This window comes from Cololabis saira, chromosome 12 (genome assembly GCF_033807715.1).
Source record: "Cololabis saira isolate AMF1-May2022 chromosome 12, fColSai1.1, whole genome shotgun sequence".
Classification (NCBI taxonomy): Eukaryota; Metazoa; Chordata; class Actinopteri; order Beloniformes; family Belonidae; genus Cololabis; species Cololabis saira.
Genome location: NC_084598.1, coordinates 15,205,662 through 15,232,538, shown reverse-complemented (window position 1 = coordinate 15,232,538; position 26,877 = coordinate 15,205,662). Strand labels below are relative to the sequence as shown.

The 26,877-nt window shown below is 47.6% G+C and overlaps 1 protein-coding gene across 1 annotated transcript in view; it reads right to left on the bottom strand.

Annotated features, from left to right (window-relative positions):
• plxna3 (plexin A3) overlaps nucleotides 1-13,236 on the bottom strand; it is a 117,256-nt gene extending 104,020 nt beyond the window's left edge. Inside the window, exon 1 of the mRNA XM_061735689.1 lies at nucleotides 12,995-13,236. The gene's annotated coding sequence lies outside the window, so the exon portion shown is untranslated. The remainder of the gene's footprint in view (nucleotides 1-12,994) is intronic.
• Between the last annotated feature and the right edge of the window lie 13,641 nt (nucleotides 13,237-26,877).

Below are 26,877 nucleotides of genomic sequence, written 5' to 3'. Positions count from 1 at the left end.
TATATATACATATATATATATATACATACATACACACACACACACACACATACCGGTATATATATATATATATATATATATAAACCCACATCATCAATCAAGCACAGAAGTTAACTGATGGGTGTTTTTCTTTGGCTTATGCTGATCTTCAGAATTCAAGTCAGCTGATCCAGTTCCGTCAGTGGTTGTCCATGAAGACCCGTGTGGGCCGGTGCTGGAGAAGCGCTGACGTGTCCCTCTAAAACAAAGTCGGACTCGGACCTTTGAGGCGGGCTACGGTGGCCTACAAGGCAGGGTGCACGTAGGAAGCTAATTAACGCGGTCACCACGTATGAATCTGGAGCGCCGCTGTGAAAGAAAGCGATTAACCTCTTTCCAAGTAAACAGGTAAGCGTGCACCAGAGCACCGACTCACAGTTGGACCAGGCAGATCATCAGAAGGCCGAGTGCAGAGCCGATTCTCCGGCTCACTGATTTATGTGGCGAAAATAATCAACTTAAAAAGACATAAAATCCTAATTTGTTCCATGTAACGGCGTGTTTCCAGCCCGGAGACTTCCATCCTTTTTAATCAACGTCTCTCAGCCACCGTCGGACAGAGGAGTTTTATCTGAAAGGCATGAAATCTTAATGAAAAACACGTCTTCCAGGAGGAAGAGGTGCATAAACGCATGAATAAACAACGGTTTCCAGCGTGACAGAAGAACCAGAGGGGAAACAAAAGATCCACTTTAATGAAAAAGACTTGTGGCTCACAGTTGAAACTAGTTAAAGCCATGAAAACGTCCCGTTGCCATGGTAATAACCCTGTTAGTGTGATGAGCCGTGCTGGCATCACCTTCGTCTGTCCAACATCTTCCTGACTCAACGCTCAGAGCTTTGACTTCCTGTAAGACGCCAGAAAGATGACTTCATACTCCTCTGTGGGCGTTTTTAGATTAGTAGCCGTGTCTTTCATGGCCAGAGTAAACGTGAGGGGTGTTAGTGTCTCCCAGGTGACCTGAAGTCAAGTTGAGGGGGGGTCAGGAGTTATCCATCAATACTGCGTAACATGACGGCCCGACACCTGGAGTAAAGACAGACAACACGCTAAATCCAGGTAATTAACGTATCCTGCAGCGTAAAAGGGACTATTGATATTTCTTAGACTCTGCATTGTGTCAAATGTTAAAGATAATTAATGTTGAAACTGAGGACATGTAAAATGTTTTATCTAGAAGAGAGAATGCAGACTAGGTTTCCATTACAGTTTCTGACTCCGTGCAGCAGTTTCTTGTCTGTAATGAACCGCAGCCCTGACAATCCTAAGTCCTGGTCCCTGCCACACAGAGATTCCTCCAGATTCACTGAGGCCGTTGATGATATCTTGTACCGTAGGTGATGAGCTATTCAAAGTCTTCTGAACTGACGCAGAGGAACATTATTCTGAAACGGTTTCATCATTAGTTTTATTCAGACTCGTGAACCTCTGTCTTCACTTCTGAGACTCCGCCTCTCTTTTTTTTTTTTTTAAACCAATCGTGTCTTTGATCTGTTGGTCATGATGGTAAGGTGCTTCAAATGTTCCTCCGGGTGTTTGTTTTTGGTACCTCTGAATGTTTAGAGACCAGTTTCCATCACATTCAAACAAAGCTGATCAATGAACATTTGACATGTTTTATATTCTCTGGTGAATAAAACATGATTTTCTGGGGGTTGGAGAAGGACACCTGTGGGGTTTCAAACCAACACAAACCAGCAACTGACATTTCATTTTCAGGTGACCTCCGACCTTCCTCATTAACAAAGTTTATTCCTGACTGGCAGCCGGGTCACGCCGCCTGAAACTGCTCTCAGCGCTATTTTCGGCCTTGGAGGTCATAAAGAGAAGTCTTGCTGATGGGGTCCATTAGCGGAGCGAGACGCTGCTGGTCCAGCCTGGTTTCACACCCCAGTCCTGGTCCAGCCCTGTTTCACACCCCAGTCCTGGTCCAGCCTGGTTTCACACCCCAGTCCTGGTCCAGACTGGTTTCACACCCCAGTCCTGGTCCAGCCTGGTTTCACACCCCAGTCCTGGTCCAGACTGGTTTCACACCCCAGTCCTGGTCCAGACTGGTTTCACACCCCAGTCCTGGTCCAGACTGGTTTCACACCCCAGTCCTGGTCCAGACTGGTTTCACACCCCAGTCCTGGTCCAGCCTGGTTTCACACCGCAGTCCTGGTCCAGACTGGTTTCACACCCCAGTCCTGGTCCAGACTGGTTCCACACCCCAGTCCTGGTCCAGCCTGGTTTCACACCGCAGTCCTGGTCCAGACTGGTTTCACACCCCAGTCCTGGTCCAGATCTGGTTTCACACCCCAATCCCGGTCCAGACTGGTTTTGGTTTTTGGTTTTTGACTGGTTTCAGCCAGCTCTGGGGACCAGTGGACAGACCATCAGAGGACCCATCTCTTTCATCGACTGAGCCCATGGCACCGCTCTGCAGAGGTTCTCCAGGCCCTGAGGTTCCTCCGGGTTCACTCCGGTCCTCCTACAACTGTCACCATGAATGATGAAAGACTCTGAAAGCTGGAAAACCAGATCTCAACCCAAGCGATTAAAGATCTCCAGAGATTCTGTTCTCCAGTGTCCCCTGATACAAACGTCTGCTTCATTAACACCTTGATGACAAGCTGATGACGCTGCGTTGACTTGAACGCAACTGTTGATGCACGGAGACGTGTATCAAACGGCATGCAGAAGGACCGGGGAGGTCCGGGGAGTATCAGGGAGGACCAGGGAGGCCCGGGACCAGGGAGGACCAGGGAGGACCTGGGGGGACCAGGGAGGACCAGGGTTGCCTAACCCGGATTTAGATGTCCGAGGCCTGATCTGAACCCAGCAGAGCAGAAAAACCTCATGTGAGGTCCAGGATACCGAAACCATAAGAGACTGATGCCATTTCAGGTCCGGCCCAACTCTGAACCCAGGAAGCCCGGTTTTAATCCAGACAGGGTCCTCGGGGTCCTGCTGCCTGAGTACCGCCGGTCTGGGTCAGAAGCTCCCCTCAGGATGTTTTAGAAGCTCTGCTATGTGTTTTCATGATGCTCAGAAAAACTGCTGCAGAAGGAAGATGGAGGTGACGTGCTGCTCCGCCCGCCGCCATCCACATTCCTGGAGTTTTTAAAGAGCGTGCACGCAGCTAAAATACTCACAGTTCCTCCTTCACACATTTCCTGCTGCTCAGCGTCGGCGCTGAAGGATTCATGAGCTACAACACACACACACACGCATCCATCCCATCAGATCCGTTTGCTCAGACGTGTCCTTGCGCCAACGCTGCCCTCATTTTTCACACCTGAACGGACCTCTGCTGCCACTGCGCCTTTTTCCCCTCCGTCCCGGCGCCGTGACCTCGCAGAACAGGGCCGGCGTCAGATTGGGTCGCCACGACGACTCTGATGCGCTTCAGTGGAGAAGCACAAACCTCTCCTCACTTCCACTCGCTCTGCTGGGAACACTTGAGCGTTCCTGTAAGTTTATCCTCCATCAGAGGCGCAAATCTGCCGTCCCGGGCCTCATTAACCACCAGAACTTGGGTCCAAACAGCAGAAACGTGCTTGCTCCTTTTCTACACTCCAGAACATTTTTTTATCGATATCATCTTCTGCGTCTGCTGGTACCGCCTCCTGGAAGTCCAAGCCAGATCCAGAGGAACTCAGTTATTGTACTGAAGAGAAGGATGAGGATGGCCAGAATTCACGTCCATGACAACCGTGCAGGAGTCATCAATCTAAACTGTACTGAACAACAAATTTATGCTTAATTAGGGGGTGAGGTCTTATGAGTGGCAGATGTGTCCCAGTGTGTCACGTCATCATCACGTTAGCGATTTGGCGTTTAGCATTTTCAGTGAATCTGACATCTGAGGTTTGAACGAAGAGCTAAGAGAGCGTCCGTAACGGCTCGTATGTTGTTAGCTGTTGCGATCGGCTCCGGGTTGGCCTGGAAGGGTCTGGGGGCGAAGACCACTGAAGGCCACGAGCTTCACCGGCCGCTGGGGTTCAACACAACACCTGAGTTTACTGTTAGTTAGCCAGCCTTTGGCCAGAGGCTCAGATGCGCACTCTTGGGCAGCATGGGGCGGGGCTTAAGACAGTTCTGGACTCCAATTGCGAGGTTGGGAGGGGCGTGAACATGTGTTCAAATATTCAGGCCAGTGACTGGATTCTTGGGAAGTTCCTGACTCCAGCTGTAATGCCAGTAGTGTTAGTTAGCATCAGATGTTAACTTATGCGAAGTTAAGCTACACTCACTAGTTTATGGTGAATGAGATGAAGTGATTCCTTCCATCCATCTGCATGTTCTGGGTATCTTCCTGAAGGGTACCCCCTAGAATCCAGACACTTCTGTCTGGGGACCCCGCCTGTTCCTCCGTCGGCTTAAAACAAGCCGAACATTCCTAAAATCCTGAGCTCTGAGGTCGCCTAACTCCCAGCTGATCCTGCACCCAGAGCTCTCCCGTCCAGAGAGCCGTTGCAGATGTCCATCAGCCACAAATACAGGAAAAGACATAGATGAAAGATGCGATGTTGGAGCATAACTAAGCAACTATCTAATGTAGCTTCCAAAGTGAGCAGTTATTGTGTCCAAGTGTCTTGTTTCACAGCCGGAAAAAGACGAATCCTCTCGGTGGAGGAGACGCAGGCAGACCGGAGGTTTAAAATAGGTCTGCAGCTGAAGCTGCACGCTCAGCTGCTGCAGCCGCGTCCACAGACCTGCACGCAACACGTGCGCGGACGTGAACGCAGTCCTCGTCTGCTCGGATTATTGGAGCGCCGGTGCTATTCGACTCAACTGGAAGGCCTTGAAAAAGCAAACAGACGCCCAGGAGTTCATGCTGAAGTCGGGAGTTCAGACCATGCGAAAACAAACAGAAAATAAAAGTGTCTCCGGTCGAAGGAGAAAACTCATTTCCTCCAAATCACACGTGCGTCACATCCCTGCGGAGGGCCGGCGTCCCTGGACGCGAGTTCCTCTGTTTCAGACCTGAAACGCTGAGCGACGTCTAGTTAATGAGTAGAACCCCCCCACCATCTTTAGCGCACTCTCAGAAATCATGAAACTAATAAACAATAGCAGTGAACCAACACGAGAGAAGACTGGACCAGTTTCATCCAAACATCAGAGGATGTGGTTCAAAACAGTAAAATAAACAGAAAATAATCAACTGCAAGTGCCTCAACTGTGTATACAGCGTAATTATACTTACACACACACACACACACACACACACACACACACACACACACACACACACACACACACACACACACACACACACACACACACACACACACACACACACACACACACACACACACACACACACACACACACACACACACACACACACACACACACACACACACACAGACTCTCAGATATGTATGTGTTTGACCCTGGTCTCTAAAACACACACAACCAGCTGCTGGAGGTCAGACAGAGGCATCGAGGAAGGAAGTGAAGAGTGTCAGTGCATTGTTTCCTGCTCGTTCCTCAGCTCATCCTGAAAGTGTGTTCTAAACTTGTATATATGTCGTTGTGGGGACTCAAGTCCTTGACGGATCTTTTCAGGTTGTGTGGAAAGTGAGGACATTTTGACCTGTTGTAACCTCAAGATGCAGCTGGTGGGGGGGCAAGGTTGGGGGAGAGTTGTGTGTGTTTAAAAGAAAATAATAGTACATCAATTATCCTTAAAATGTGCAGTGAAATTAAGATCATATCCGCATATAAACAATGCATTCTTTTTTTACTCGTAAAAACTTCCTGTTAACGCTACATTGTTTCTGGAAAGACAATGGAGCAATACGCTGTAGTATGTATGTTGTACGGCTGTAACACTGCAACAAAACACAAACACAGAAAAGTACAACCTCTAAACACAAGATGGAATGTGGTTGTTATCATTGTTGTTGTGGTTGTTTTGTGGAGACTGTCGCTGTTGTGGTGCTAGTTGTTGCTGTTGAGGTTGCTGTTGTGGTTGCTGTGTCTTTGCAACATCCGACACCTCATAACTGTTATTAGCAGATTTACTTTTCTTCATTTATCTATGAGCCAGAACAGGAAGTTATGTAAAGTTGTCTGAAGGTGTCGTGTGTGTTGTTGGACTGAACTCACTATCAAGCATTAGCATTTAGTTGGAAACCAGAATCGGATCAGCACTCGACATCAGCTGATACCCAACATCCAGGTGAGGAAACCGGTACCAGAAAAAGGTCATACGGGAAGAACTGGACCACATAAACGTTGGTGAAGTTGCTCTCGACGGCTGATTGTTATTTCTAACAAAGAAAGTCACACTCAGCCAAGGAAACTGCAACCGGGCATGTCTACGAATTACTGATCAAGTCTCTGATCAGGAATCAATAGATAAATACCCAATAGAACAGACAACAGTATAAAAGAGAAGAGAAACTCAAAAAGGATTAAAAGTATTGAAAGAAGAAATACTGAAAGTCTTACTGCTGAAGGAATTTGTACAAACAGACTTTTTAGCATTTAGAAACTGAAGCAGAACTGTTGAACTGTTGAAGCAGAACTTTGTAACTGAATATTACAAACTTTTAGACAAACTTCGGTACATTTATACTGAAATACTTGTAGGTGCACAAGAAGATGACATCAGAGCAGAGGGGGCGGTCACTGGCTGGCTGGTTGGCCGTGAATCAGCGCTGAAACGCTGCTGACTCAGGGTTTCCTCACCGCTGACTCAGCGAGCCCTTAGCTCAGGTCTGTTGGTGCTTTATCAATGAGGTGTTGCAGGAGACAAAGCATCTGATTACATCACTGACATCTACCTGTGAACCACAAACAGGCTGCAGGTGACACACTGACCTGATTCCACCTCAATGACAACCAACCACACAAAAAGTCACACACTCACACACACACACAAACAAACGTATAGGTGATCAATACTCCATAGTAAAAGCCTGTGATGGCTTTCCAATAGCACGATAATGATGATCTATGACCTGTAGGTCTACAGCTGCAGTGGGGTCGCCCTGACGAGAGTAAGTGCACGTTCTGCATTCACAACTCATCAACACAGAGAGGTTTAAAACATTTCCTCACAGAGCCTCCCGCCTCCTCACAACAGCGACGCCCAAGTGCTTCATCGCTGAGTCGACGTTGTGGATTTACAAACAATGAATTTTAACACTATTAACTTCCTCACCCCCAACGTGCTGTGGTGTGTGACCTGAATTTAGCTTCACAACCATCATAATCTTTTTAGTTTAGTTTTATTCTCACTGAAAAAGAAATTTGGTTTCAAACAATTGGAAACACTGTGACAACTTAGATTTAAATCACAGAAATGCCCCAGAACCTATTCATCTGCTCCGTTACTGCAACCGAGGTTTTGTCCGAATCTGTGAAAACGCCCCGGTTCTACCGAGGTTGTGACCTCTAGCGCATTATTCACCGCTCAAAGCTGAATCAGGGAAAAGCCACGTGGACTGATGTCCACAACAGGACATCACATCCACACGATGCAGCCTTCTCACGGCGCTGTACATGGCACGAAATAAGGAAAAGCACAACCACGTGTTTCCCCCGAGGACCCAAATCAAGTGTTTTGTGAGTAAACATAATCAAATAACACCACATTTAAGTGAGATAAACTCTAAAGTCAGTGATTCAAAAACCAAGTGGTTCAATGTCAAATATCACACCATGAAGTGAACGGAGTCCACCATTTATTGAAGAGCCAAATGCATTTATTGTTATTGTGTTTCCAGACTCTTCCCCTGCAGGCGCTGGAGTCTTCATCAGTCCGTCTGTCCTGAACGTCAACACCACATTCTTCTCAGATCAGCTCGGTTCTGCTTCAGTTCTTCTTACTGAGCTTTGATTCAGTCTGCAGGGTCAAGTTTACCACAGAAACCAGCCAACGTGAGGGCAGATGCCAACCTCAGCGGCAGTTGAGCAGGTTGTGGACTGGATGGTAACGGCAGATGACCTAGTTCTAGCTTCGTCCGAGATGTGATGTCCTGCTGATGTCCGACCAGGCCTGGCTAATGAATATGTGTATAAACCATTACATTATTTGGACAAAAGTACGACCGGCCGGCTGTTCTGTTGGCGTCTCCGGTTCGTCTGTATCACAATTTGGAGTCAATGATCTCTACAGTTTACTTTTTCCCCTTTTTTAGGTGAGAATATTTATATTTTGGCTCTTCTGGACCCACTACCAAGCCTTTCGAGTTCAGGGGTTAAAGAGGTTTATTATTGTTGTGACTGCCAACGCTGCTTTAGTCCCGTGCACGCGCACACCGGGAATGTTGGGAAATAAGAAACCCGCACGCACGTCCAGAGCAAATGTTTCTCCAAAGGTTTCCTAACATGTCCAGCTGTGATGATCCAGCTGTGGTGTCCACATGTTTGATTCTCTCAGGAGCTGAACTGGACACCACCCGGACACTGTTGACCACACACACACACACACACACACACGCACACGCACACACACACACACACACACACACACACACACACACACACACACACACACACACACACACACACACACACACACACGGACACACACGCACACACACACATATGCATGGAAAATGTGATGTGAGCTGGATCTTTAGGGAAGTGAAACTACGACAGTCCTGCAGCCTCCGTCAGGCTCATTGCACCGACGGTGAACGAAGCTGATGTAAAAACTGCTTTTCCCTGAAGAACCGGGTGCAGCAGCTCCACCCTGCTGCGGTCGGCCGCCACACTGCTGGACCCGACATTAATGTTTGTTCCTTTAAATACTTCTGCAGCTGGTTTTATCCCCAAAATCAGGACAAATAACACGTTTAGTATCTTTCAGACTTTTCAGGGGCGTTCCTGGAAACTGCAGCTCACAGCGAACCAGAGGCTTTCGGGATCAGACAACCGCGGTTTGTTCTGGTCGGATAAGCTGACTGGATCTTCGGTGACGTTTAACGGGCTCATCATGCTGGTTCAGCATTGTTAGCATGCAGGCACAAAATACTTGACATTTCCCAGGATGCATTCTTGTCTGTATTCATGTTCTGGTGGACTTGTACCACCAGTCAGAGCTAAAACACCCCTCCAGTCCAAAGTCTTCATGAAGCTCAGGGAGTATGAGGCCTTGGCTTGGAGCAATGACCCGATTCATTCATAAATATTTAAGTATTGATCTGGCTCTGTGGAATCACAGGCCCTCACCAAAACATAACCATCGGTGACAGTCAGTTCACCAACCTCCACTCTGCTCTGTTTACGTCAGTCCTGTGCTTGCAGGTTACCATAGCAACCATTGGGCAGATGGAACATCAGCAAGGACGCGTAGGTTGGATGTAATTTAATGTAAACGGAGGAAAAACAAACCTGAAACACCATCACGCTGCTGAGCATCGCTAACGCCGCTAACAAAGGCTAAGAGGCTAAAACGCAGGCCTGCAGCCTCCGCTATCTGTCACTCATTGATGTTACTATTGATTATTGATCCCAGTCCACTGCTAATCAATGTATGCACTTCCATGAAATTAAAGTACGTTTGAAAAGTTATGCAGTTTAAAAACGTGCTAAATGTAGCAAATAATAATAATAATAATAATAATAATAATAATAATAATAATAACAACAATAATAACAATAACAATCATGAATGAGCAACTCAACTCAACTTCCTTTTATTGTCACACCGCTAGGCCGGTGGAATTAGTTTAAAGAAGAAAACCTGCACATGTCATCCAACCTCACTTCCACATCTACAGAGGACCAGTTAGCTACACTCTGTCCTACAAACATGACCCGAATGGACCCACACCGGACAGATGCATAGCGACTGGACCGCAGCGGCGTCCAGGGTTAAAACTGCGACCTGCTGGGATCAAGGGACGCCTGCACCGTCTTCTGACGCAGAAAGAGGACGATGTTTCTCCACCTTCATCGTTTTAAGTAAAACAACCAGCTGAGGCTTGACTCATCATTACCGACATCCACAAAAACGTCAGACAATACATTCTGCCTGAGAAGCTTTAATCGGTCTTTAAGGAGTTAAATGGTTGCGGTGCAGGCCGGTCCGGTTAAAGACAACGAGAAGCTCAGGGTCCGTCTGTCAAGTAGGTTCCAGTTGTCATAGTGGAACATGTGGATGAGTGAGTGAATGAGCGGATTTCGGTTCGGCAGACGAGGATCAAAACACATTGTTCAGATGACTCTAAATTATGAGCCTTTTTTAAAGGATGACACAACTTCTGAGGTCTTAATAAAATGAAATGACTCATTTGGTTAAAATACCAGAGCAAGAAAGTACAAAAGCTCATGTTTCAACCAAAGGGCGGAGTCTGGTACTTCAACCCTCCCCCGTCTTCCTCTTCTGTTCAGGGTAACTACTACTAAACTAAACACTAAACTAAACTAAACTAAAAAAAAGAGTTGTGACTGTGTCCCCCTCCTCCCCCCGAACAGCAGGAAACAATGTGTGGAGATAAAGATGAAGAAGCTGGTCAAACGTTGGCCAGTCCAACAAATTCACCACACAAAAACTTGTAAATTGGTTCTTTCATCCCTCTTATTCATAGTAACAGTCCACCGGTACATAACGTACCGAGCCAATTGTGAGCGGGTGGGGCGGGCTCTTTGTGATGGTTCATACATGAGGGTCCAAGGCACACGAATCAAAACAATCAAAATCAAACAATGGCAGCAGAATTGACCCATCAGTAAGCCCTGCCCTCACACATCTACCAGAGACATGTTTACAGTTTTACAACGGTGACTATCCGCGTCCGTGTCTTCCTGACAACAACCAGAAACAACACTGTTCATGCACCGATGGGGGAAATTAAATTAACTTTTATTAGCTTAATTTAAAAAAGACATGACTTCAGGTCTCGTACTACCTACCTAGCACGAGATTTAAAGCTAACTTCGTTTGTGGTGGGCGGTGAACTCCACACACTAGTTCATGTTAGTACTGAACACCATAAAACTGATGAGGGTTCAGGATCTTCCAGCGTTTTCATGTGGAGCTGAAAACTACAGCAAGCTGAGTTCTGGTCCCTGTGGAACTGACACTCAACAGCCATTGGCTCAGCAGCATTTAAGGGGCGGAGCTTACTGATAGGTCAGTCATTAATAAGCCTTTAATCAATACGTCTTTACTGCCATCGCCAGCCTCCCTGCTGCTGTGCAGACGTTTGGAAGGTTTCGCTTGATGAAGCCTCACTTCCCTTTTGGGGAAATCTCTTTTTGTGAATTATTTGTTGCAACACTTCAGATAAAAGCAGATAAAAGCAGAGAAAATCGTCCAATTTCCATTTTCAACTGTGCATCAAATGTGGCGACCCAGCGAGAGGTCTTTAGACCCGAAACAGACCAAGGGCCAGAACCAGGACCAGGAGCTCCATCGCTGGGGTCCACCTCAGTCACGGGACGTTTTAATTATTATTCCATTTATTATTAACTAGTATTATTGTTATTATGTTATTATTAACATTATTATTTACTTTTCATAATGGACCCCCCAACGAAGACGCTGCAGTCTCCTCCTGAGTGCATTTTTCAGTTTCTGAGATAATGTGCTTCTTTTCTCTCGTCTCATCTTCGGCTCCTGTTTCCATCCTGGTCCTGACTGATGTCTCGTCCATGTCTTTGTCCCAGCGTTGGCTGATCGTCAGCTGATCATTCTCACTGATTGATCAGCTGATTATTGGCGTGATTAAGTGTTTGGTGTGAAGTGAATAAACGCTGTGAAACATCTGCAGCAGCTGTTTGATGGTTTCCAGCATTAAAGTGATTAACGAAGAAGGAAACTGCTTCATCTATGTTTTATTCTCCACTCCGACATCAGCGGTGATTGATGAGTTTGATCAGGATCATCTGGATCTGATCTCCCCTGTCACTGATCTGACTCTGACCTCTGTGATCCATCAGGTTACTGATGATCAGATCATTGATTACCGAGCATCTGCCAGTAAGGACATGTGCAGGAGAACTCATCCATCAACCCTTCCCTTCACTTATTGATCACAGATCAATCAGGCAGCTGTGTTTGGGTTTTGTGTTTGTAAATAAGAGAAGATTTCCCGCTGTCTTTCACTCCCGATCGCTTCATTGATCCGCGGGAGCTGTCATCCATCATTTCATCGATCCAGTCTGATCGGAGCACGGACCGGATGACTGATCCCCTTCAGCGGGTCCGGATCGGTGCCAGCAGCCCAGACTCCGGGACCTGGTTCGGGGCTCCTATAGTGGGCTCAGTCTAGCGGGGTTTTGGGGGCAGCAGCCTGCGGGTTTTTGCGCAGATCTGCCGCGGTTTGGAGCGTTTTTCCGCCGCCTTCCCCCCCCCCTTTGTTCCTCTTTAATGGATCGGCGTCTGGAGCCGTGCTGCTACCTCCTAGACCCCCTCCTCCTCCCCCTCACCTCCTCTCCCTCCCCCAGCCAGCCATTCTCCCCCTCCGACACACAGAAAAGCACGTTTGCGGCCGGAAAAAAACGCCTCTTTTATTAAGGCTGATTTATGGTTCCGCGTTACACCAACGCAGAGCCTACGGCGTAAGGTACGCGGCGACGCGCGCCGTACGGTGCGCGTCGCCGCGTACCCTACGCCGTAGGGTTCGTGGTTCCGCGTCGTTTTAACGCGGAACCATAATTCAGGCTTTACGCACCGAAGCAGCAAAGGAGCCGGGCCGGGCCCCCCCCGGGGGGGGGGAATGCCACCCTGCTGCACCCTTCTGCACCCTGCTGCACCCTCCTGCACCCTGCTGCACCCTGCAGCCCCCCGAGCCCCGGAAAGCAGCACGTTTCCGCAGGTAAACACGCGCATCAGCAGCAGCGGCAGATGAGCGCTGATGCGGCGGAGAAAAACGAGGCGTTTACCCCCCAAATACCCCCCACTACCCCCCTCCCTCCACATCTCCACATCTCCACATCTCCTCCACCGGGAGTCCTCCTCACATCCCCGCCGCCCCGCAGCCCGCGCGGCCCCGCGGACCTCACCTGCACGGGGGCGCGCAGCAAAGTCCAGTCAGGTATGTATCCAGAACTTATCCACGCAGCCTCGGCGCCTCCTCACATAAAAGCTGCGCGCAGGAGGGGGGGAGGCCAGTCCTGAGGGAGGGGGGGCAGTCCGGGGTCCCCGGCAGGTAAAAACACGTCCTGCGTTGGTTAAAAGTGAGGGAATAATCCGCAGCAGAGAGCAGAGCGGCGCGCCGCGCTCCGTCACACTCACACAGCCTCGCCTCGGCTCGGCTCGGCTCGCTCTGCCCCGCTCCGCCGCGGCCGGCCCCCCGGCCGGACCGATCCACCCACCGGGGGGGGGGGAAGAAGCGGTCAGGGCCCGTCAAACCTGGTCAAACCGGGCCGCCGGGGACTCGGACCGCCGGTCAAAGTGTTCATACACACGTAGAGACGGAGTAAGGTCTGTTTCCATGGTGACACGAAGCGACCTGGGTGTCTTTTGAAAAGGGAAGCAGATGTTTTACCCCCCCTACCCCTCCGGAATGGGGAGGTTGGTTCAGTCCGGTTTGTTACTCTGCTGTTTTTCTCCTCCCGGAGCCAGATGTGGAGAGCAGGACTGATAGAGAGAGAGAGAGGGAGAGGGAGAGATGTGGGAAGGGAGGTGAGGATACGCATGTAAAAATAAAGGGGGATGGGGGAGATGAAGGGACGGAGGAGTGAGGAAAACTGAGGAAAAAAGGTGGAAATGCAAACAGAGGGGGATGATGAAGAGGCTGTGAGGAGGAGGAGGGGGGGGGGCTGCAGGAGCACACTTTGATGAGAAAACCAGCGATGAAGAGATGAAGAACAGAGATGGTTGACACTGAAATACAAACTCGTGAATGAGACAGTCGGCTGTGACTTTTCATCTGTATCAGGTGTGAGGATGACCCCCCCTGAGGGCCCTGCACTCAGGTGTGTGCAGGTGAGGGGTGTAAAAACCATGTAAAAACAGAAGCTCTTGTTTTTGCGGCCATGTCCTCTTGCCGAGACTTAATGACGTTACTACAGACGACATTTACATTTTTTCCAGGGCTGGTTCCAGCTTTTTGAAGCCCTGTGCAAGATTCTTATTTGAGGCCCTATTTTGTAACACTCCAATACCTTGAAGTGAGCTGTTTCAGTTTATGTTTTATCAGTTTAAATTCCAATTGATCAACCAAATAAAAATTAAAAAAAAATTAAAATAAAGAACAATGTTTAAGCAGATTTAACAAGATAATAATCTTTATTTCTCAGCATACATCTCCACAAATGCTGGATTCTGCAGTTGGTCTCGCCACGAGGGGCATCTGAGGGGGCCCTGATACCCCTTTTCCACCAAACCAGTTCCAGTGCTGGTTCTGGGCCAGCACTGGTGCTGATAAAGGAGCTCTTTATGTGGGTTCCGATTCAGGGAATTACAGAGATCTGTTCATCTGTGATGATCAATAATCACCTGAGTTTGTGTTGATCAGAACATTTTCAGAGCCGAGGATAACCCACGTGGACGGGTTCAACTGTTGGCTGAGCGCCGACACGACGCTCCAACCCCCAAGGAACTGGACTTAAATAAACTCACAGAGGCTGAGTTACCGTCATGACCACCGTGTTAACCCCTCTGAGGCTGCAGTCTTAGGCTTAGTCTTAGTCTTAGTCTTAGATAATTTCTGAAAACGCCGGCCAAAGTGGAGATTTTCAAAAACTCAGTTTTCACGTTTGCGTCTAAACAGAGGAAAACGGAGGAAAACGGAGATTTAGGCTCAGAACATCACAAAAACGTCACCAGCATCATTTGTGCGACCTGTGTTTACAATTTGTTTGGCCACTGTCAATATTTTCTTGTATTTTATATTCTAAAGTCACACTTAAAAAGTAAGACCCCGTCCACACGTAGCCGGGTATTTTTAAAACCGAATATTTCCCCCCCTCCGTTTATAAAACAATTTGTATCCACATTACATCGTTTAAAAAAAAAAAAACCCTTCCACAAATAACCGAAGATCTGCGTTTTCGACCACATTCATAAGCATTCTAAACCTGTAGATCATCTGCGGCTCGCAGGGAAGCTGCAGCTTCCCCGGCAGGCGCGTGTCCTTCTCTGTAAGCCGCAGTTAACGAGCCCGAGTCCCCCCATGTCCCGCCACGGAGCTGCCGCGTTAATATCTTAATATCTTCGGTTTAGCAGATACCCAGATATACGTGTGGACGGGGTCTAACTCCACTTCTCTGTCACTCCAAACGAAAGACTCTCGTTCAGTCTTGGAAGTAACTGGCAGTCAAGGCTGATTTATGGTTCCGCGTTACACCAACGCAGAGCCTACGGCGTAGGGTACGCGGCGACGCGCTCCGTACTGCCCCCTGCAGGTTTGGCTGCTCATAGCACCTTAACGGCGTTTTCATGCCGCTTCGTGTAAACGAGGATTTTTTTGAAAACGTAGAGGGGGAAATATCCGTTTTTGTAAATACCCGGCTACGTGTAAACGTGGCCCTAGTGGGGGTCCCAAACAAACACTACCAGATTTAAAGTCCAACTGTCTTCTGGCTCTGCTGTGGTCCACAGAACCCGAGAAGTGTGGCATGATCCGTTAGTCCCATCCTGACAGTCCGTCAGACGGAGGACTGCTTCCACCAAAGGAACTCATCCCCAGGAACCTTGTCAGGAACCAGGAGGGGTTCTGGGATGGCCCAAACCCGGACCACATCTACAGTTTTTGGGCTTTGACTAACGACATTGAGGCCAGGACAATGTGCAGAACTTCTGCTTCATCTCCTCGCGTCTCCGGCTCTTTGGTTTGTGCTAAACACGTGCTAAAACCCGCGTTCGGTCCAGGTCCTGAATTGGGACACGTCGGGGACACGTTGGGGCCACGTCAGGGCCAAAGGTATTCCGGATCAGGCTCAAATGTGTCTGCTGAGTGCGGGACGACTGAGGACAGAAGCTGGTCTAAAACCAGGCGAAATAACGTAGTTAGGGGCGTGCAGCAGCTAACTAACCTGAGTTAGCTGTAGCGCATGGCCAACTGCAGCTAACAGGTCTCAACAGAAGTTCTCCACAGCGAAAAGGGTTACTGGACCTAAAGGGATCATGAAAGTCCTGGAGCAGCCATGTGGTGCTCTCTGGAATAAACAATGCTAGCAGGCGCTAACAGAAGCCATCTACACCTGAGGTCCAGCTCGGTTCCCCGGTCGGAGTTAGCTCCACCTGGAGCTAACTCCGACCGGAGAACCGAGCCGGACCGAGGCTCGGTTCAGACGGTACAGGCAGAAGCCTCCAGCCTCCTGCGGTTAGTGTTCAGCAGCACAATCACAGTTTCCAGCTGGAGCCCAAAATAGCATAGTCGGGCTGGTCCAGGTTCAGGTTTAGACTGGGCCAACCGTCACCCTGTAATCAGCTGACAGTTCTGGTTTCGCCTCCTCCGCCTCGCTCTGTAATTTACTTAATTGAAGCCAGTTGAGGGTCGAAGCCTCCGTCCCTCCTCACGTTTCACCGTTTCTGACTCCTGTTTCCACTCTCTTCTTTTACTTCGTTGGCATCTTTCCTTTCCTTTCCATTCCTGAAGAGATGAAGATGGGGAGGATGAGGAGGCTGTGTGGATCTGAATGAACTGATGCGGAGGAAGAGCAGCATTTGTCCTGAGAGGAAGACTCTTGCATATTTCAGTTTCAGCAGGTTGTTTTTCTTTTCTTTCTTTTTTCTTTCACAGAAAACATTTTTCTCCCCCTCTTCCCCCCTTCCCCCCTCCCTCGGTGTAAATTGATGCCGATCTGCCGTTAATCTTTTTAGTCGGCGTGAAACAGCCAGCAGCATGCATGACAAAGAGTGTGTAAGTGTGTGTGTGTGTGTGTGTGTGTGTGTGTGTGTGTGTGTGTGTGTGTGTGTGTGTGTGTGTGTGTGTGTGTGTGTGTGTGTGTGTGTGTGCGTGAGCGTGAGCGTGTGCGTGTGTGTGTGTGTGTGTGTGTGTGTGCAGCTGTCAGTTGAATCTTGAGTTTATGAGGTCGAAGCTTCAGAGCAGAACAAATTCTCTGCATCTCACTCTGTATTTATTTTTGCTTCCCTGAGGTTTGTCTGATATCCAGCACATCTGTGTGTGTGTGTGTGTGTGTGTGTGTGTGACACAACAGTTTCCTGGTCATAGTGAGCATCGCCCTCCTTTCATCAGAATTTTTCAGAATAAAAGCCCCACAGCTTCCACGGCTGCGGTTCTGCAGGATCAGAGATGAGTTTGCCGGTCATTCGGTCCAACGTTCAGGCCGCTCTCAGACTACACATCTCTCAGATGAATATGCCCACCACACACTAGACAACTTTGCAAAACCTTCAGAAATGTTTTTAAAAGACTGACCCGTGACACCACTCACATCTAAGGATCGTAACCGCGGTGATCCAGAGGGAACAGCAGTTTGACCCCATCCTCGGCGCGACCTCAGGTCCCACCTGGAGAGTTTCAGAGGCGAAGAATCGTGAGCGCTGCGTTCTCAGCGAGAATCACAGACTTTAACTCAAAGCAAATCTGCTGGCTTACAGATTAACTGGTCCCCGAGACCCGTCGTTTCTGCTGTTCTCATTATGAGAGAGATGAGTGATGCTGGAGCCGGCGCGTGGCGTTTCGTCTGTAAACTTCCCCGGATTCCCGATGGCGTTCTCACATCCGACGTCCCGCCAGCTCAGGCTGCTGTGGTAAAATAACCACCAAAACCACGTATTTTTCGTGGAGCAGAGTGGATAGTCGCTTCAGGGGCGCTTCTAAACTGCTATAGTGACGTTTGTGGTTTGTCATATCGTAGTTTCGTTTTTGTTATATTTTTGTCTGTAGTTGCATTCTGACTTGTTTTGTGGTTGTATTTAAGTTATCTGTCTAGTTTTGATGCATGATTGCTGTTTTGTGTTCCTTTGTAGGGGTCACGGCGCAGGAGGGGCCCCCCTGGCTCCGGGGCCCTGCTAACATCGGGGCCCTCCTGACCCCGGGGCCCCCCTGACTCCGGGGCCCGTGTCAGTGGATGACCTGTCAGGTAATCATTCAGCTGGAAGTTGGGACGTCGTCTGGGCTGATGTCATCCAATGAGCCTCAGGAGTGGATCGCCCCGGGGCCTCTCTCTCTCTCTCTCTCTCTCTCTCTCTCTCTCTCTCTCTCTCTCTCTCTCTCTCTCTCTCTCTCTCTCTCTCTCTCTCTCTCTCTCTCTCTCTCTCTCTCTCTCTCTCTCTCTCACTCTCTGGGGTGGGGGGTGGGTGGGTGAGTGGGTAGTACAGGCCAACAGGTGTGGTGCAGAGGTGGTCGCTATGGTTACTGCTGAGCCTGACTGTGACCTGATTGTTATATTAAAAAAAAAACAATGAGAGAAAACTTCAAAGAGGAGCAGCACAGTTGCCTAGCAACAAGACAGGACTGTTCCCTCTCCATGTATCCCTCTGTTTCATCACTCTCTCTCTTTCAAACCACTATCTGTCTTTTCATCACTCTATCACTGTGCTCCATCTCTTCGCTTAAATCATTTTCTCTCTCGATCTTCCTCCTTTTATCACTCCTTTATCAGACTTTTCTCTGCCTTCCTGACTTTCAGGCTCTCATTCGTTTAAAGTTGCTCCCCTATTCCTCGCCCTCTTGTCAAATGTCTCAGCCAATCTCGCAATCTTGGTGTTGTATGGACACTAGTCCTCTTCCGTCCTGTTTGATTGTCTCCGTGTTCACGTGATGCGTGTGCAAGACCACATATGTGATTGCAAACATGACTCTCATGGAGGTCTGACAGGTTTCCTTCCACAGCAACTTTGGTGTCTATTTCCACATCTGTGTCCATTTCAATGTCTGTGTCCATTTCTACGTGTGTATCCATTCCCACGTCTGTGTCCATTTCCACATCTGTGTCCATTTCTACGTGTGTGTCCATTTCAACGTCTGTGTCCATTTCAACGTCTGTGTCCATTTCAACGTCTGTGTCCATTTCTACGTGTGTGTCCGTTTCCACATATGTGTCCATTTCCACGACTGTGTCCATTTCCACATCTCTGTCCATTTCCACCACGGTGTCCATTTCAACGTTGGTGTCCATTTCCACGTCTGTGTCCATTTCCCCATCTGTGTCCATTTCTACGTCTGTGTCCATTTCCATGTCTGTGTCCATCTCGACGTCTGCATCCATTTCCACATCTGTGTCAATTTCCACCACGGTGTCCATTTCCACCACGGTGTCCATTTCCACATTTGTGTCCATTTCCATATCTATGTCCATTTCCACGTTGGTGTCCATTTCCACATCTGTGTCAATTTCCAAGTTGATGTCCATTTCCATGTCTTTGTCCATTTCCTCGTCTGTGTTCATTTCTACGCCTGTCCATTTCCACCATGTCCATTTTTACGTCTGTGTCCATTTCCACCACGGTGTCCATTTCCATGTCGGTGTCCTGTATTTTTTAAGTTGTGTTCACTGACAGTTTGAACATCTGAGTGTCAGTCTGGAGGTTTCTGTGTCGTTCCCACCTCTTTCCCAACCACATAAACCAAATTCTGGATCTCCCGTAGAGGTCTGAAGGATCGCCTGTATAGGTCAGATGGGTCTCCTGCAGAGGTCTAATGGATCTCCTCTAGAGATTTGAAGGATCTCCCGTAGAGGTCTGAAGGATCTCCCGTAGAGGTCTAATGGATCTCCTGTAGAGATTTGAAGGATCTCCTGTATAGGTCATATGGGTCTCCTGCAGAGGTCTGAAGGGTCTTCTGTAGGTCTGAAGGATCTCCTGTAGAGTTCTGAAGGATGTTCTGTAGAGGTCTGAAGGATCTCCTGTAGAGGTCTGGAAGGTCTCCTGTAGAGGTCTGAAGGATCTCCTGTAGAGGTCTGAAGGATCTCCTGTAGAGGTCTGGAGGGTCTCCTGTAGAGGTCTGAAGGATCTCCTGTAGAGGTCTGAAGGATGTTCTGTAGAGGTCTGAAGGATGTTCTGTAGAGGTCTGAAGGATCTCCTGTAGAGGTCTGGAGGATCTCCTGTAGAGGTCTGAAGGATCTCCTGTAGAGGTCTGGAGGGTCTTCTGTAGAGGTCTGAAGGATCTCCTGTAGAGGTCTGAAGGATGTTCTGTAGAGGTCTGAAGGATCTCCTGTAGAGGTCGGAAGGATCTCCTGCAGAGGTCTGAAGGTCTTCTGTAGGTCTGAAGGATCTCCTGTAGAGTTCTGAAGGATGTTCTGTAGAGGTCTGAAAGATGTTCTGTAGAGGTCTGAAGGATCTCCTGTAGAGGTCTGGAGGGTCTCCTGTAGAGGTCTGGAGGGTCTCCTGTAGAGGTCTGAAGGATGTTCTGTAGAGGTCTGAAGGATCTCCTGTAGAGGTTTGAAGGATCTCCTGTAGAGGTCTGAAGGATCTTCTGTAGAGGTCTGAAGGATCTTCTGTAGAGGTCTGAAAGATCTACTGGAGACGTCCTTAAGGATTTACCGTAAAGGTCTGAAGGATCTCCTGTATAGGTCGAATGGATCTCCTGCAGAGGTCTGAAAGGGTCTTCTGTAGGTCCGAAGGATCTCCTGTAGAGGTCTGGAGGTTCTCCTGTAGAGGTCTGTGCTGCAGCAGATCTGTAAAACCCTCTGACTGAAAACTCTTCCTGAATTATGTAGTCATCCCTGTAGTGCACCAGCGAACCATTGTATCTGTGTCTCCCCTTTCTCTGTTTTTCATCTTCTCTCTCCTATCTCTCTTTTCCTGCTCTGCCCATCTGGTCTTCAGCAGGAGGGTCCCCCCTCATGATCCAGGTGCTGATCCAGGTTTCTTCCCTGCTAAGGTGGAGTTTTTACCTGCCGTTGTTTATGTAATAATTGATGGGGGTCATGTTCTGGTCTCTGTAGACCACCTGGAGACAACATCTGTTGTAAGCGACACTTTATAAATAACATTGAATTTAATTAATCACTGTGCTATGAAGATGATGCTCAGGCTCAATGGAGACTGACTTGCTGGGGGATCCAGCCCTTTGTGGTGATCTTGCACTGGTGTCAGCCCTGAAAGCTGGATGTTGCCATGTGCCCCCTCCCTTCAGGTAAAAGTGAGTATTAACAGGTATGATGTGGTGATGTTTGATGTGAGCTACTTCAGTTGTCCGCAGATTCATTTCAGTCTGCAGTGAAGGTGAGAACCAGCCTGAGAGCTGTTTTCCATACCACATGTGGACGGTTTCATCCACTTAAGATCGGAATTCAGGACTTTGCAGCAAACAGAAATCAGCAGCGCCGCAATAAAATCCAACAAAGGACTTGAAAGAGCTTCTTTCTGCCAAACGACTGTAACTGCAGAAGCTTCATGAAACAGAAAGTAAAGCAGAGCAGTTGGATTGAATTACCCCAGAATGAACAGGTGTTTCTAATGAAATGTTCACACACAAACACACACACACTTTTTAAGAAAAGTGACCCGTCGCTGTCCTGTAATTTCCACCATCGACTATATCTGTGTGGATGCCTGTGGTCTCTGCTGCATCAAGAGAGCCTACACCCACGACCTGTGTGTGCATGTGCGTGTGTGTGTGTGTGTGTGTGTGTGTGTGTGCACGAGCGCGTGTGTGTATTAACTGCTAGGAATAAGTGGAGTGTGTTTTGTGGCAAAGCAGCACACTCATGCAGCTGGCAGCAAGAAACTTACACTTAGTGGTTTTTGACGTGTGTGTGTGTGCGCGTGTAAACTCATTTTCTTCAACTGCTGGGCCCAGAGACCAGGAGCTAACGGGGTCTAAGAGGCCACGTTTAAAGGGTTTATTGAGGGTCAGAACTTGGTTTCATGGTCGGGTTTAAAATTAGTTTAAAATGTCAGTCAGGCATTCAAGAGGGTTGTTTTTAGCTCATTTCAAGACCACACCGACTACTAAAATTAAGCTATAATGACAAATTATTCTGTGTTGTTATTCATGAAACAAAAACAAAGAAAAAAATGCATAACTAAAGAACCGAGGAAGCTCATCACTGCCTCCAGAGGATCCCAGAGGGCGAGTCACGGAGAGTTTAGTTTAGAGTTTAACAAGGACGACTGGATGAAGAACACCTAAAGATATCATGGAGATGTCACAAAAGCCTGATCTTACTGTCACCATTGTTACAGATGACAGCATCTTTTACAAGAGCTCCCTAACATGAGATTAAAAGATATACGTTTGGGTGCTCGGTAGCACCACAATGCTATGTGACCAAGTCTAGATCATGTTTACGTGAGCTGGCAAACTTATCCGAGGCATAACGACCGTCATTGAATACGTTTAACAGTAAACCGTCATGTGGCTTGTTTCCATGCCAACCATACACTCAACCATCTACCAGACGGCTGCTTGTGGCCTGGGTTCGGGTTTCTTCCTTGTCAGCTTCTGGTCTCCCGGGTGGCGTGGTTGTGCCCTCCCTCCTCCACTATAGTTGCAGTTCAGGTAAAGCAGTGGTTCTCAAACTTTTTTCAGTGATGTACCCCCTTTGAAATATTTTTTCACCCAAGTACCCCCTGACCAGCGCAAAACATTTTTGGTAGAAAAGAGTTACAGTGCTGTGCCATCAATCTCTGATTTATTAAACCTTGTACCAATGTACGTGACAAATACATTTGTATTGCAAACATTGCATGTAGAAACAAAAAAGAAAAACAAAAAACAGTGAAGATACATAAATAACTAAAAATGCGTTCCCAAAAAACAAATCATTAACTTAATTATAAATAAATCATATTTTTTTTACAAATTGATAACTTAATAATAAATAAAGATTTGCTCACGAAAAATAATCATCAACTTTACTTCTGTATGCAGGAGCAGTTGTGTGTGTTCAGCTCCCATATTTTCACAGAGGCGGCAGAACAAACCTGCATTAAGTGGCCTTGACTTGATGAAGTTTATCACTTTGATGCTGTCATTCAAAACATCATGCAACACAGGGCTCATTTTCTTGGACGCCAACGCTTCCCTTTCCCTTTCGCACTGCCCGTCATTGATGCAGCCCTGAATGTTTGGACGTCATCAGCAACGGAGGCGAGATGGACAACCTTGCGTTTCCAGGAGAAAACCTCAACATGGAAGCAGGACTGAGGTCCACAGAACTGCCTCTGAACAAACCAGCCGACCTCTGGGACAATGTCCTGGGGGTCGTGGAGATGTTTGACCTTGATGCCTATAAGACATCCTTCTCTATTTAATGATGTGGAACCTGGACACCTGTCAGGTGGGGGGACCCTGAACTCCTCTGTAGACCAGAGTATTCTAGACACATATGATGACATCTGTCTGACACTGAAAAAGACTGACTGAAACTGGGTCATGTGACAGGAAATGTCCAGACCTGCACCTGGTGAAATGTTCTGATTGGACTGTAATACAAGACAACAGACAGAAATTCAGACCAAGCTTTAAATCCCATTAACAATGTTCAGTCCCCTCTGAAGCTCTGTCCTCTCCTTCCTTCGCCATTGGCTGGTCCCCCGTCTCCTGCGTCCTGGTTATATGTTCAATCATGCTCACAGAGCTGCAGGACTCGCTGACCAGCTGTTGCTCCAGATGGACCTGAACATACCATCATATGTCCAGCTCTCGGGGCCCACTGCTATCCGCCTTGAGACTGAATGATTTCCCTCGGATGATAGCTGGTGGAACTTCCTGTGAGAGTCAGGAGCGCTGACTGAACGACCCATTCCCCAGAATGCCGTCCCGTCGGTCGGCAGCAGCTGCAGGACCTGGCGACAGCTGCTGTCCCATATGAAATATCTCTCGCCCTCAGCTACTTCAGCAACCACTGATGTCATGAATATTTTTCACTTTATTTATTGCATCTCCTCTTTTACACTGTATTTCAACTATTTGGTCGTGCATGACTGCAGCCATGCATCGTCGGTGAGGAAATAACATCCTTGGCATCTTTTTAATCATTCCAGTTTACTTTTATCGTTTTTCACAAGTTTGTTCGAGTGCTTTCATGAACTGTGGGGTTCATTTGTATTGCACAGCGACTATGATGGTATTTAAGTCACGACAGACTAAATATGATGTCTGCTATCTTTACTGAACTAAACCATGTAAAGAAGAATTGACCAAGATTCCTCCATTACCACCACGTGAGACACTAATTCAGTTCAGTGGCTTGCTATGCTGATCTGAAATGAGTGCTGCCAGAGCCTAGCGGAGATGAAACCAGGACCAGAGGAGCTGAAACCAGGACTAGAGGAGATGAAACTGGGACCAGAGGAGCTGAAACCAGGACCAGAGGAGATGAAACCAGGACTAGAGGACCTGAAACCAGGACTAGAGGACCTGAAACCAGGACCAGAGGAGCTGAAACCAGGACTAGAGGAGATGAAACCAGGACCAGAGGAGCTGAAACCAGGACTAGAAGAGATAAAACCAGGACTAGAGGAGATGAAACCAGGACCAGAGGAGATGAAACCAGGACTAGAGGACCTGAAACCAGGACCAGAGGAGATGAAACCGGGACCAGAGGAGATGAAACCAGGACCAGAGGAGATGAAACCGGGACCAGAGGAGATGAAACCAGGACTAGAAGAGATAAAACCAGGACTAGAAGAGATAAAACCAGGACTAGAGGAGCTGAAACCAGGAATGGTGCAGTGGTTGCAAAGGGGGGTGCAGCGCTACTGTCAGGAGGGGAGTGTGTGAATGAATGAAAAAGAAGCACTAGCCCCTTTTACATTGCTGAATACCCCGCGTTTAACGGATGGATCTGGCGTGTCATGTGCCCCTTTTACATTGAGCGACGCGGGGCAGCTGGACACCCTGTGTTGAGGCAGAAGGGCGGCCCCTGAGGACCAACCAACTCTGCAACACAGGATTGAGAATGAGAATTTGCAATGACTGTGGTTAGCCGATGGAGAACGCCCTAAGGGGCCCCATATCTACCTCTCGCTCTAGCTGCACAATTACAAATGTGCTCTATTTAAAAAAAACAAAACTTTTTCTCTCACATTTTTAATTCACATGTTTTGTTTATGTCAGATTATTTAATATATAAAGTTGATTAACTAGTTGGAGGGGCCCCTGGGAATTTTTGCCCAGGACCCCAAGAGACTCTAGAAGCGCCTCTGAGCATTATGCACAGATGTTTGACGGGGAGTTGTTGATGTTTTTAAACACAGAGAAGCAAAAATCTATTGATAACGTTGAATATTGTTACACAGCAAAAAAAAAACAAACAACAGAGAACACCTGTTACACTGAACAGAATTACAGTGACAGCAAAGAAAAGTTACACAATAAATAAAAACACTTGAAATAATCACACTGTAAATATGGTTTGTTGTTGTATAAAAGTGGTTGTTTTAATGCAACCTGTAATTTAGTGGTTTACTTTTATTTGTTCAATTGTTCAAAAAAAGTTGGTCATGCGTGAAGAAGTGTGAAATAGACTGTAATGGAGTTTGAAAACAAAAAATGTGTGTGGTTGGAGGGTGTGTTTTTAATACAGGGGCTTTAAATATGTTTATTCTGCTGTGAAGCAGAACATTGGAACACAGATGTCAAAGCAGTTTGACTCCTTCTTGGATGCAGAACCTCGAGGTCTTCCTGGGTGGAGGCAGACCAGCAGGCTGGGTGAAGCTCCTTGGAAAGGACGTGGGCCGTCATGTACAAAGAGTGCGGCGCACAAAAAACGTGCGTACCCCACTTTCTACGCTCACGGTCGGATTTTTAAAAAATTATTTGAACGTGGAAAATTGCGGTCTTTCACGCATACATCATGTCTGGCGTACGCACATTTCTGAGGTTTTGTCCGTTGGCAACACTCACCGGCGATGCAGTGATGAAGTGCAGAATATGAGGAAACGTGACGTCAGCAATAAGTTCACGACCACGTGAAGGACACGACAGTCCCCACATCACCAGATAAGTTAGACACAAGTGGAACTGCAACAATCTCACAATCAACCACATGGATATATGAAGATAGGAGCTCAAGGATGTAACCTGTCAATCACAACGGCAGCCTTGGCTCCGTTAGAGGAACCTGCTGATGCATCAGATCACAGCGATCTGCTGGTCCAGGACTAAGACTGGACCATCAGCTGGTTTAGGTACCAAGAGGATCCTCCTGGATCTCTGCCCTGAACTGGACCAGCTGCTCCGGTTCAGACCAACATGATGCTTTCAGCTGGAGCTGCTGACAGGTCGGACATCTCAGTCCCCATGACGACCCTATGGAACGACTACTCGAGTTAAAAGCCAGACCCTAAAACATCCCATAAATGTGAACAGACAAACATTAAAACACAATTTGCAGCGAAGAACCGGTTCTGTAAAGTTGTCTTTTTAAAATAAAACTAACATGTCTCTGAAAGGTTGGTTGGTACAAACTGATGTAACTCAGCAATGAATGAATAAAGTTGTTATTGAATGTTTAGGTGACTTTCAGAGTCTGATATTGAGTCGGCTGCAGGTGCTGCAGGACTATAGTAAGTGTTTCTCCAGTGATGGACCGGGATGTAGACCGGTTTCTCCTCCCACGGCTGCAACGCTCCGAGTTACAGCAACTTTGTTCTTTATTTCTCACGTTTGCACCTCGATAATCACGTTGGAACAACTTGTCTTTATTTCTGCAGCAGAGGAATCAGATCGTGATGCTTCATGTTTTAAATATAAGTTTATATTGTTCATATTACTTATGAGAGAGGTGATCACGGACATCCACAATGCACAAGACTCAATAAATGTGTTTGTTGGTCTTAATCCGTTGGTATATAATACGCGTGACAATAAAGTGGAACGAGGAGCTGTTTTTCATCCACCAACTTCAGTTCTGGTGTCGGTTCTTAAAATACACACAATAAAGAGAAGAGTGTAATGATGCACTAACGCTAAATATTGACATTCACAAACCCTTAAGAACATAATAAGTCCACAACTCTTCACAAAGCAAAGAAACAATACCCACAATGCAATGCAGCTTAAATCGGAAGAAATGCCCCC